The sequence below is a fragment of the Nuphar pumila genome, chromosome 1, assembly GCF_984573655.1.
Source record: "Nuphar pumila chromosome 1, dmNupPumi1.hap1.1, whole genome shotgun sequence".
Classification (NCBI taxonomy): Eukaryota; Viridiplantae; Streptophyta; class Magnoliopsida; order Nymphaeales; family Nymphaeaceae; genus Nuphar; species Nuphar pumila.
This window is the reverse complement of record NC_143249.1, coordinates 90,799,011-90,811,155: the sequence shown is the minus strand read 5'-3', so window position 1 is coordinate 90,811,155 and position 12,145 is coordinate 90,799,011.

Genomic DNA, 12,145 nt, shown 5'->3' with positions numbered 1-12,145 from the left:
TTCAAAAACAATTCTTGAATTTCAAACCCAAGATTCAATACTTTTGCAAAATTTCTTAAAATTCAATCTGGATCTGGGTTTTAACTCAATTTGGATTCAAAAATCAAATTGGATCTTGGATCCAATTGAAATCCGTTATTTTCAAAATCCTCCTTTTATTTATATTTTATTTAACTTAGGTTTTTAAATCTATTAAAATCATAAAAGAAAAAAAATACATTTTTAAAGGAAGGTCGCTGCCTCAGCTCAAGACCCTCCAGAAAAATGGGAAGAAAAGGAGGAGGAAATAGCGGAAGAAAAATAGGAGGAAAGAAGGACAAAAAGAAGCATAAAAGAAGGAAGAAAATGAGCAGAAAAGATGCATGAAAAGAAGGAGAAAAAAAAGGATAAGAAGAGAAAGAAGGGGAGAAAAAAGAGAACATTCAGCAATTGGTGGTCACCTCTCTCTCTCTCTCTCTCTCTCTCTCTCTCTTTCTCTCATCTATCCTCGTCACTTGGAGTTTACGAAGTTTGGAGAAGTTTTCAGCCCTTTCTTTCAGACCCCTTCAGCCAAGGTGAGTATTTCTTTTCCATTTCCTTAAAATTTCTTGTCATAACATGATTAATAGATTAGAATTTGAGTTTTCATCTTCCTATTTACTGCATTTTAATCTTTGTTTAACATATTTTGATTGAGCCAAAAGAATTGAAGTGGTTTGATCTTTTTAGATCAAAATCCTTCTTTCAAATGGGCTACAACAAGTTATATTTGTGCCTCAGCCATTTTGGTTTTCTTTTAATGCATTTTTTGTCTTAATTTTTTATCATCCATGCATTCATTCATATTTTAAGGCATTAGATTTCATGTTTGATGTGCAGTTTGCTTTCATCATGTTCAGTTGCTTTCTAGATTATACTTTGAATTCTGGTGTATTTTAGATCTATCAATTTTCATGTAACCAGAGCTCATTTTAATCTGATATTTTTACTGCAACTTCATGCATATGTCTTCATGCGCTCCACCAAAAATCAGATCATTCTGAGTTTGTTTGGTCCACTTTAAAAATTAAAATTCAGAACCTATTATTTTTCACCGTCAGGATTTTAGCAGAAGCAGGACCAACTTTCGGGAGTGATTTCTCCCTAACCAAAGATGATCTTTCTGATCCGTAATAAAGGTTCTTTTTTAAATTAAATCTAGTTTGTCCATACCAAATTTCAAAAATTTTTATGGTGTTTTCATACCTGTTTTGGGTCGAAAACCACAACCCTGTCATCCTATGTCATTTTAACGACTCAGATTTTGATCCATTTTGTCAGAATTTTATTTTCCTAATGGGAGATCATTTTTCAACTCTGTAAAATGGGTTCTCTTCGTTTGTGTGTCTAGTTCATCCCTGTAAATGTTCAGAACTTTTTATGGTCAATTGCTATTTTATTTTGATTAAATACCAGAACCCTGTATCCAGATTTTGTAAATGTTCTGATTTTGGCCCCCATATCATGGCTGTTGTAGAACTTCTTCAACAAATCGCTATTTGTTTGACAATATTCTTCAGCAAATCGTTGTTATGATTTTTTGGGTCTCTAATGAGTCCCTACTATGATTTTTAGTATGTTTGGGTCTCCAACGAGCCCCACAATGATTTATAGTGTTGTCCGGTCTTTCAACTACAATTTGTAGTATTTTCGGGTCTCTAACGAGCCCCACAATGATTTATAGTGTTGTCCGGTCTTTTAATTACGATTTATAGTGTTTTCGGGTCTCCAACGACCCCTACAACGATTTATAGTGTTGTCCGGTCTTTTAACTATGATTTGTAGTGTTTCCGGGTCTCCAACAAGACCCACAGCGATTTATAGTGTTGCTAGACCTCGCTATAGCGATTTGTAGTGTTTATCGCTAAACACTACAGCGATTTGTGGTATAAATCACTGTAAATCGCTATATGAATCAGGACCAACTTGTTAGGGCCATATCTCCGTAACCAAAGATCGGATTTCAAATCCGTTAAAAGTGGTGTCTTTGTTATAGAGTCTAGTTTATTCCTGTAAATGTTCAATGATTTTTATAGTCATTTGATACCCCATTTAGATCTAAAACCAGACCCCTATCAGTCTGCCTTATTTGAGTGACACAGGTTTTTAGTTCATCTTGTAAGAGTCATATCTCCCCAATGAAAGATCATTTTCCAAATCCGTAAAAAGGGTTTTCTTCCTTTATGTGTCTAGTTTATATCTGGAAAATTTCATAACTTTTTATGCTCATTTAATATCTCAAACCTGTTAAAAACCGAGACTGGTTACAGAATTTTAAATTCTGTAACAGGTTCATTTCCTGTTTGGAAACAGTGACTTCTCGAAGTTGCCATTTTCAAACCAAAATTGCTTTTTCAATTCTGTAAATTGGGTTGGTTTCTTGATTAAATTGAGAAACGTTTCCTTCAAATTTGGCAGAAATCGGATCTGCTTAGCCTCTGTAACATCCAGTTTACTGAAACCTGTCTGTTAAAATCCAATTTCCTATTTCTGAAATTAATGCTCTGATGTTTTGATCATAATTCTAGTTTCAGGAATGATTTCGGTATTCTGTAAAAAGAGAATACTTTCTTGCTGTGTTGTGAATCTAGGGTTTCATTTTGAGTTAAAATCAAATTGTTTAAGACTTCTGTCCACTCAGAATGCTCTAACAGGTTCACCTGCAAAATCCTGATTCTGCAAAATCTTGTCTTATCTAGATAAGAGAGTCCAAGTTCGGGTTTTCCTCAGATGATTGCTTGGCATTTTTAATTCTACAACATTCATCAGACTGTTAAGCATCTGCATACCATTTTAGATATTTCTAAGGTCATTGACCATTCATTCATTGCATCTTTCAAAAACTGATTTCATAAAAAAACATTGCTTTGATAAAATGAAGTCAAAATGGGCATTTTATCACTTTTAAATTCAAATTTTCAAACATAACTCCTATATTTCATAAATCAAAAATAAATTTTATCATGTTGGTATGCCTTAACTTCATTTCAAACAAGCTTTGGAGTTTATTTGCCTTTATTTCAATCATTTGCAATATATTTTCCTGAAAATCTCAATTTCAAGGTTAAACTCAATTTGAACTCAAGTTTTAAAATGTATTTATATGTTTTAAAGCCCCAATTTCAAAAATTTAAAACTCCAAAGCACCATTTTCAAATGTTTTTTATGAAATCATGCATCATATGTGTTTATTTTGTTTAATTTTCTTTATCTCTGAGGCATAAAAGGCTAATTTTGGACATATTCTTCAATTTTTCAATAATTGAGGAGAAATCCATAAAAGCCAACATCTATTTCTAACAAGTTTGCTCATTTTACAGGATTTTCTATTTTTGTTATCTTTTTTTAATCGTTTTATCAATTCAAAGGTTGTAATAAATCAATTAATCAGAAGTTTACTTTATGCTTAGCTTAGAATAAATGAGCATGTAGTTTAACTTTCCATTTTCATAATCAATATGCTGCAATTTTATTTTCATTTTCAATAACACTATGGTGAAACACGAATGGCACAAACACCATTCTAATAAAAGGTGATTAAATCCTAGGTTGACGATTTGCATTTATGTCCATAGTCAAAATGTGAACAAAACTTAGGGTTTTCAACCTTTATGGAATAACATTAGGTCCACACTGGATCTCTTTCCAAAAATCATCATGTTTCTCTAAATATTTTCCTCCTTTATGAGTGTTTAATTTAAAATTAACTCAAAACATATATCAGTGGCCATAGTCAGGATATATTGAGAGTTAATTTTATTTTAAACTCTATAAAGGCACCAAAATGTATTTTATTCTTCAAATGAATTTAAATACGATTATTATATAATACATTTTATGACCATAGTCAGAAATATATTATATCTTCAATCTTATTTCAATTCACTTAAAGAATGAAATATGCTTTTCAAAACATAATTTTAAATTTCTTTTAATACATTCAAAATTTAAGATAGAATTGCATCATTATCTTTCAAATTATTCAAGTTATTCTTTTAATTTCTAAGTGAGTTTTGAAATAATTTCTTCAAAAATAGTCTCCATTTCAAAGTTATCCTTTTTCTAATTTCATTCCCAATTTCATGCAATTTCAATTCCTCATTTTCGAATTAATTCTCTCCATTCAATTACATTTTCAATTTCAAACTTCCCTTCTTCAATTCTTCAATTTTAAGTTTAAAGTCCAATCTTTTGACTTCTAAATTCAATTCTAACTTCTGATTTTCAAATTCAACTTTAAATTTGAATTCAATTTCAGAATTCGATTTCTAGATCTTCGATTTCAATGCTCTTAAATTCATTTCAAAATTCTTGACTTTCAAAATCGTCATCTGATTGGCGACATCCTTCAGTAAATTGCTGTTGCGATTTACCATGTCTTTCCATAAATCATTGAACGATTCACAATGACTTTTAGCAAATCCTCATGCGATTTACGGTATCGCAATTTATCGCGTCTTTCAGAAAATCACTATTGCGATTTACAAGTATTCTTCAATAAATTTTAAATCAATTTCTAAACTTTTGGGTTGTTCCCTAAAGGATGTTTTCAAAATTCATTCCCAAAATCACTTGGAAATTCTCAAATTTTCTGAAGTACTTCTAAAAATATGCATTCTTCTTAAAGTTCAAAATCATTGCACAAGCATGTTTCAATGTGCATTTAGGACTTAGAATAAATACTTAGATAATATTTTAGCAAAGCAAAAAGGCATAAATTTGATCCTTGGTTCGATTACCCTTGGTAAAGGCGCCAGGAACGGTTGAACCTCGTACCAACGAGCGAATCCCGTCTCTCCATTTTCCCGCAAAATTTTAAAACAGAGGCGAGTGATTTTTCAAAATATTTCTTTGGTCAAATGAGACCTTGCAAAAGGGTTCCTCTCTCTTCTTCCTTTTCTTTTCTCTCTTCTTTTCTGTCTTTTATTTCTCCTTAAAAAAGGGAAATAGAGGCTAGAAAGGCAAAGAGAAGGAAAAGAGGAACAAGAGAAAAAATTTTGCATTATCACAGAAGTTGGCGACCGAGATAGGACTCGTCTTCGTCTGTTGTGCTTTATTATTTGCATATAGCATCAGTATGTTAGCATCAAATAAAGTGTGTTTTCATTAGAGTCTTTCCTTTCATTAGGTTATCATTGCATTATCATTTACAGATTTCAGTACATTGGTTGTTTAGTTAGTTGTTTACCTATAGTATAAGTTCTTTAGATAGTTTTATCATATTCTAGATCTTAATGCAATTTGTAGATTTACATTGTGCATAGAATAACTGTTAGTATATTGTACTGCTCGGGTTCTTGTGATTTGTGCAGGATAGCACAGGAGTGGAGTTGAAGCTCATACACGCCACGAAAGTGCAAGAATAGAAGATTTTTACTTTTCAGTTTAGAATTAGGAATTTAATTGGATTTGTAAATATTGCACTTTACGCCCTCTGCGAAGGGTATTCATTCGTTGTAATAGTTAGTTGATTTTACATTTCTTGAACATTTTACGTTTTAATAATTTGGCAATAAAGATTAGTTTAGATTTGTGTACTTGAATACGAAATATTCTCGTTCCCTGAGTTCGACCCGGTCTCATCCACTAGTGAGAACCGGTTTTTATTATTTGATGTCTGGTTTTCACATAAAAATCTTTTCAAAATTACAACGATTTAAAAGAAGACATCAAATTTTTGGCGCTGTTGCCGGGGAACAGCGTAATATTAGTATTCGCTTTATTGCCAAGTGTTTGTTTGCATTTAGGTTTAGAACCACGTATGTGCATATCTTAGAGACGAGCTTACTTTTCTGCACAACCCACCTATTAGGATCCCCTTAGAGGTGACTGTGTACGATTGGTACCGTACACATAGATTTCATATTTTTAATGCATAATCTCTGTTATGTGTGACTGCGTGGTGATTGTTTAGTTTTTGTTGTGTTTAGTTTACTCGCTTTGTGGTTTGCGTGGTTTGACCGCTTAGTGCGTTAGTTAGGTAGAAAACCCAAAGTTAGGACGTGAGCTACACCGGTCTACTACGTGGTGTATGCAAGGGCGACGCTCACTTGACCCTGAGTTGGTAGAGCCGATTGAGGACCCCGAGTCCCTTATTAGGAGAGCCCAAAGATCTGCAACCATGACTGAGAATCAGCAGATTACTCATCCTCTTAGGGAGTACTTCATGCCTAACACCTATACTCCCGCCTCCTGCATCACAAGACCTGATGTAGGAGCGAATCAGTTTGAGATTAAGGCCAGTGTAATCCAAATGCTACCCTCATTTTATGGCCTTAGCAATGAAGACCCATATCGTCATCTCGACGAATTCTTAGAGATTTGTTCGACAGTGCGAATCAACAACTTTGGAGATGATGCTATGAGGTTGACCCTATTTCCCTTCTCTCTGAAGGATAAAGCCAAACATTGGCTGAAGGCGTTAGATACAGTTCGAATTACCACGTGGGAACATATGCAAAGAGAATTTTTAAAAAAATATTTCCCAATCGGTAAGACGAACCAGTATCGAAAGGCCATCACCAGCTTTTCGCAAATAGAGGGGGAAATGTTCCATGAGACTTGGGAGAGGATGAAGGATCTTCTCCGCAAGTGTCCCCACCACCAGGTGCCTCGCTGGCAACTGGCGCAATATTTCTATGACGGTCTTACTGAGAAGAATCGTCAAATGGTTGATGCCGCATGTGGGGGCACTTTCATGCTCAAAAGTGAGGATGAAGTGTGTTTTCTCTTTGAGACATTAAGCGAGAATTCGATGCACCATGCGACAGCTTCACGGTCTGATAGAGCTGCACCTGTACAGGATAGCATTAAGAAGGCAGGTATTTTCGAGATAGGGATGAACCTTGAGTTGAGCAACAAGGTAGACCAACTGTCCCAGAAATTAGATCAGTTGTTGTTGGGTCCCTCTCCTGCCATGCAGGTGTGTGCGTTGTGTGCGAGTCCTGCACACCATGTCCTCCAGTGTCCAGCTGCGCCACAATACCCTGAGTTTGTCCAAGAGCAAGCTCAAATGGCTCAAAACTTCGCTAGGCCCACACCCAATCCATTTGCCAACACTTACAACCCGGGCTGGCGAAACCATCCAAATTTCTCATGGCGTAACTCACAGACCCAAGCCCCTAACCCTTCCCAGAGTCAATCCATGCAAGGTGGTTATGCACCTGGATTTCAGAGATCCAGTTATCCTCCATCCCAACCTGCTTATACTCAACCCCATTTTCAGGAGCCTTCACCTAGTCAGACTTTTGAGGATAAGATTTTGCAAGCTTTGAGCTCACATACCCAGTCTATTGCAAAATTAGAAACACAAATGGGGCAACTCGCTGAAGCACTTAGCAGGAGAAGTGAGGGGGCATTGCCTAGCCAGCCCATAGTTAACCCTAGGGGTAAAGAACCTCTGCAGAGTTTGCATATGACAGATACACATCAAGAGCAGGCTCAAGCAGTAGTGACCCTTAGAAGTGGGAAGCAGTACCATTCGAGGAAGGCTGCAGAAGAAAGAGAGAAGATAAGTGAGAAGCAGCCTGTCCCTAATGTTTTACCTCAAGAAAGCGAGAGGGTTCTTCCATTTGAGCCTTCCACAGCCCATATTCCCAAAGCCCCTTTTCCTGAGGCGTTAGAGAAACCGAGAGCACTAGGTAAGTCGGGAGTGAACATGCAAGAGATGCTTGAGATATTCAAGCATGTTCACATAAACCTCCCCTTACTAGATGCCATCCAGCAAGTCCCTGCATATGCAAAGTTCCTCAAAGAGCTTTGTATGCAGAAAAGGAAGTTGAGGTCCCATGCGCAGAAGAAAATATATTTGACTGAGCAGGTAAGCGCAGTAGTGCAACACCAAACCCCACCTAAGCTTAAGGACCCAGGGACCCCTATCATCTCATGTGTCATAGGAAACATCACTGTTGAGCGTGCTTTGCTCGACCTTGGGGCAAGTGTTAACATTTTGCCGGGTTTCTTCTATGACAAATTTGGATTGAAAGAGATAAAACCTACACCTATGACTCTTCAGCTTGCGGATAGATCGATTAAGGTTCCGAGAGGGATACTTGAAGATGTCTTAGTCAAGGTAGAAGATTGTTATTTCCCTGTCGACTTCGTGATATTAGATATGGAGGGAGTTGATAACATCAGACAGACTCCTATTATTCTTGGTCGCCCTTTCCTAGCTACTGCCAATACGTGCATTAATTGCCGCACTGGTGAGATGGATGTTTCATTTGGAAATAGGAAAATGAGGCTGAACATTTTTTGTGCATCGATGGAGTCTGACACTGAGGAAGCTTCTTTTGAGGTTGATATCATTCAGGATCTTATAGAAGCTGAGCATGCTTGGTTTTTGAGTGATCCACCTCAAGAAGAGGATGATGAATCATTCAAAGAGGATTGCCTTGATATGATAGATAGTGAGGCAGATAATGTCAGTTAGACTTGGCATTTCGAACCACTTCCAGTGTTAGCTGAGAAGCCCGCAAAACCATCGATAGAGAGTCCCCCAGAGTTGGAGTTGAAGCCTTTACCAGCTTCACTCAAGTATGTTTTTCTAGGAAAAGAGCAGACTCTCCCAGTTATCATTTCTGCAGACCTGACAGATTAACAGGAGCATCAGTTGTTACAGGTCTTGCATGAGCACAAGGAAGCTATTGGATGGTCTGTTGCGGATTTGAAGGGGATTGACCCCTCCTTTTGTATGCATCGGATCATTATGGATGAGGGAGCTAAACCCTCAAGAGAAGCGCAAAGGAGACTAAATCCTCACATGAAAGAAGTGGTGAAGAAGGAAGTAGTTAAATGGTTAGATGCTGGGATCATTTATCCCATCTCCGACAGTCAGTGGGTGAGTCCTACCCAGGTTGTTCCCAAAAAGTCTGGGCTCGCTGTGGAGAAGAATGAGAAAGGAGAGAGCGTTCCCATGAGGACTACTACGGGATGGCAAGTATATATTGACTATAGGAAGTTGAACAGTGCAACTAGGAAGGATCATTTCCCGTTACCGTTCATCGACCAGATTTTAGAAAGACTTGCAGGCCAGCAGTATTATTGCTTTTTAGATGGATATTCAGGATATAACCAGGTGGTCGTTCATCTCGAGGATCAGGAGAAGACATTTACCTGTCGCTATGGTACATTTGCGTATAGGAGGATGCCGTTTGGGCTTTGTAATGCCCCGGCTACATTTCAGAGATGTATGATGGCGATTTTCTCCGACATAATGGATGACGTCCTTGAGATTTTCATGGACGATTTCTTGGTTTATGGATCTTCATTTGATTATTGTCTCCAAAAGTTATCTCGTGTACTTCAGCGCTGTAGGGAGACAAATCTAGTGCTTAGTTGGGAAAAGAGTCATTTCATGGTACAACAGGGGATTGTTCTTGGACATATTGTGTCCGAGAGAGGTATTGAGGTCGATAAGGCCAAAGTGGAGACCATTGTCAGATTAGCTCCAGCGACCTTTGTGAGGCAAGTGCATTCATTTTTAGGACATGCAAGTTTCTATAGACGGTTCATTAAGGATTTCAGTCAGATTTCTAGACCGTTGTGTAACCTGTTGTCGAAAGACCAATCGTTTGTATTTGATAATGCCTGTTTGAAGGCATTCTTAGCCCTAAAGGAAGCACTGACCACTGCTCCTATTCTCAGATCTCCTGAGTGGTCAGTGCCATTTGAGATTATGTGTGACGCTTCAGATTACGCGGTTGGAGCAATTTTAGGTCAGAAGATTAAGAAACGGTCTCATGTTATTCATTATGCTAGTAGGACTCTTTCTGACATACAAATGCATTATACTACCACTGAGAAGGAGTTACTAGCCGTTGTGTTTGCACTTGAGAAGTTTCGATCATATTTGTTAGGTTCCAAAGTTATCATTTACTCAGATCATGCTGCATTGAGATATTTGATGAGTAAAAAGGATGCAAAACCGTGTCTCATTCGTTGGATTCTTCTGTTACAAGAATTTGATCTCGAGATTCGAGATAAGAGAGGATGTGAGAACCTTGTAGCAGATCATCTGTCCAGATTGACTATGGATTCATCTATTGATCAAGGACAGATTGTTGATTCTTTTCCGGATGAGCAGTTATTTCATGTCAAGCGTTTACCCTGGTTCGCGGATATCATAAATTTCATGGTTACTAGAGACTATCCTGCGCATTGGAATCGGAATGAGAGAGATAGATTTTTTGCGCAAGTGAAGCATTATTTTTGGGAGGAACCAGAATTGTTTAGATCATGCCCGGACCAGATGATTCGGAGATGTGTGCCCGAAGAAGAGTATCATTCCATTTTATCTTTTTGTCATTCTTTAGCTTGTGGAGGTCATTTTTCTAGTCGGAAGACCGCCGCAAAGGTCCTTCAGTCTGGATTTTGGTGGCCCACACTTCATAGAGATGCTCACGAATTCTGTAAGAAGTGTTTGCGATGTCAGCAAACAGGTCGCATTACCAAGCGTGACATGATGCCTCTTTTACCTATTCTGATTATGGAGATTTTTGATGTTTGGGGCATTGATTTCATGGGTCCTTTTCCGCCATCGTTTGGATTTACATATATTTTAGTAGCGGTTGATTATGTTTCAAAATGGGTCGAAGTTGTGGCCACCCGGACCAATGATCATAAAGAGGTGCTTCGATTTATCAAGCACAACATTTTTAGTCGGTTCGGAATTCCTAGAGCGATCATCAGTGATGGTGGTACGCACTTTCGTAATGTGCAAGTAACTTCCTTAGGAAATATTCTGTGCATCATCGGATTGCTACACCTTACCACCCGCAGACCAGTGGCCAAGTTGAGGTCTCTAACAGGGAGATCAAGAGGATTCTTAAAAAGACAGTCAGACAAGACCGCAAGGATTGGTCTCAGCGCCTTGATGACGCCCTGTGGGCTTATAGGACTGCTTTCAAGACCCCGATTGGTATGTCACCATTTCGATTAGTTTTCGGGAAACCTTGCCATCTTCCTGTTGAGTTAGAACATAGAGCATATTGGGCTATTAAAAAATTCAATTTCAATATGACCCAAGTTGGAGCTGAGAGAAAATTACAGTTGAGTGAGTTAGAGGAATTGCGTAATGAGGCTAATGAGAGTGCAAAGATTTACAAGACTCGAACTAAGCATTTTCATGATCGATATATTGTTAGGAAACAGTTCGAGCCAGGGCAAAAAGTATGGCTTTATCATTCGCGTCTTCATCTTTTTCCAGGCAAGTTGAAGTCAAGATGGAATGGTCTATTTGTTGTGCATAGGGTGTTTCCATATGGAGCGATAGATCTTTTTGACCCTCGCACGGGTGCATTATTAAAGTAAATGGGCAACGGCTGAAGCCTTATATCTCAGATACTGTGATAGGACAAGACATTGAGGATGTTGATCTTTTAGAAGTTTAAGGCTCACACATGTTTGTATATATTTTAAGATTTTGTAAATATTCATAGAAAAGCAATTTTTTAGTTTACTTTCATATAGTTCATGTGCATAATGCATAGATCATGATCAGTGTAGACATACTTTCACATTTTAGATTTCATTGAGTTTACTTTCTTTCCCTCATTGATTTCGTTTCATGTGCATTCACTTAGTTTCACATAAGCATGGGGGAGTGCCACTGGGACAGTGTCATATAAGCATGGGGGAGGGTGTAGTAGCTCACCAGAATATTTTTGTCTACGTTTTTGCAGATGTTTACACATCTCTCATGAAAAGTAGATTTTTAAAGAAAGAGTTTGAACTTATATGAATGTTATTTCAAATCTGATGTTTTTAGATGATTTTTAAGCCCCACGAAAAATTTTTCTGACATAGATCTAAAAATTATGGTTGTTTATGCGGATTTCGAAGAAATGATGATAGATACATGTTAGAATTTATTTTGAATCACAAATATGAATATGCACAGTTCTATTTTTGAAAAAACTAAGCAAATGAACAAAAGCGTAAAAATGAGCTCAACAAGTGAAAAAAAAAGAAGCATGCGTTAGGTTGTTTGGATAATTCCACAATCCTTAGTAGATGGAACTTAGATGTAAGTTGAAACTTTTAATTCCATTTCGAAAAGGAGAGTGGAAAACTTCGTGATCCTAAGTAGTTGAGAACAGATACAAGTTGAAATGTTTGACTCTCATGT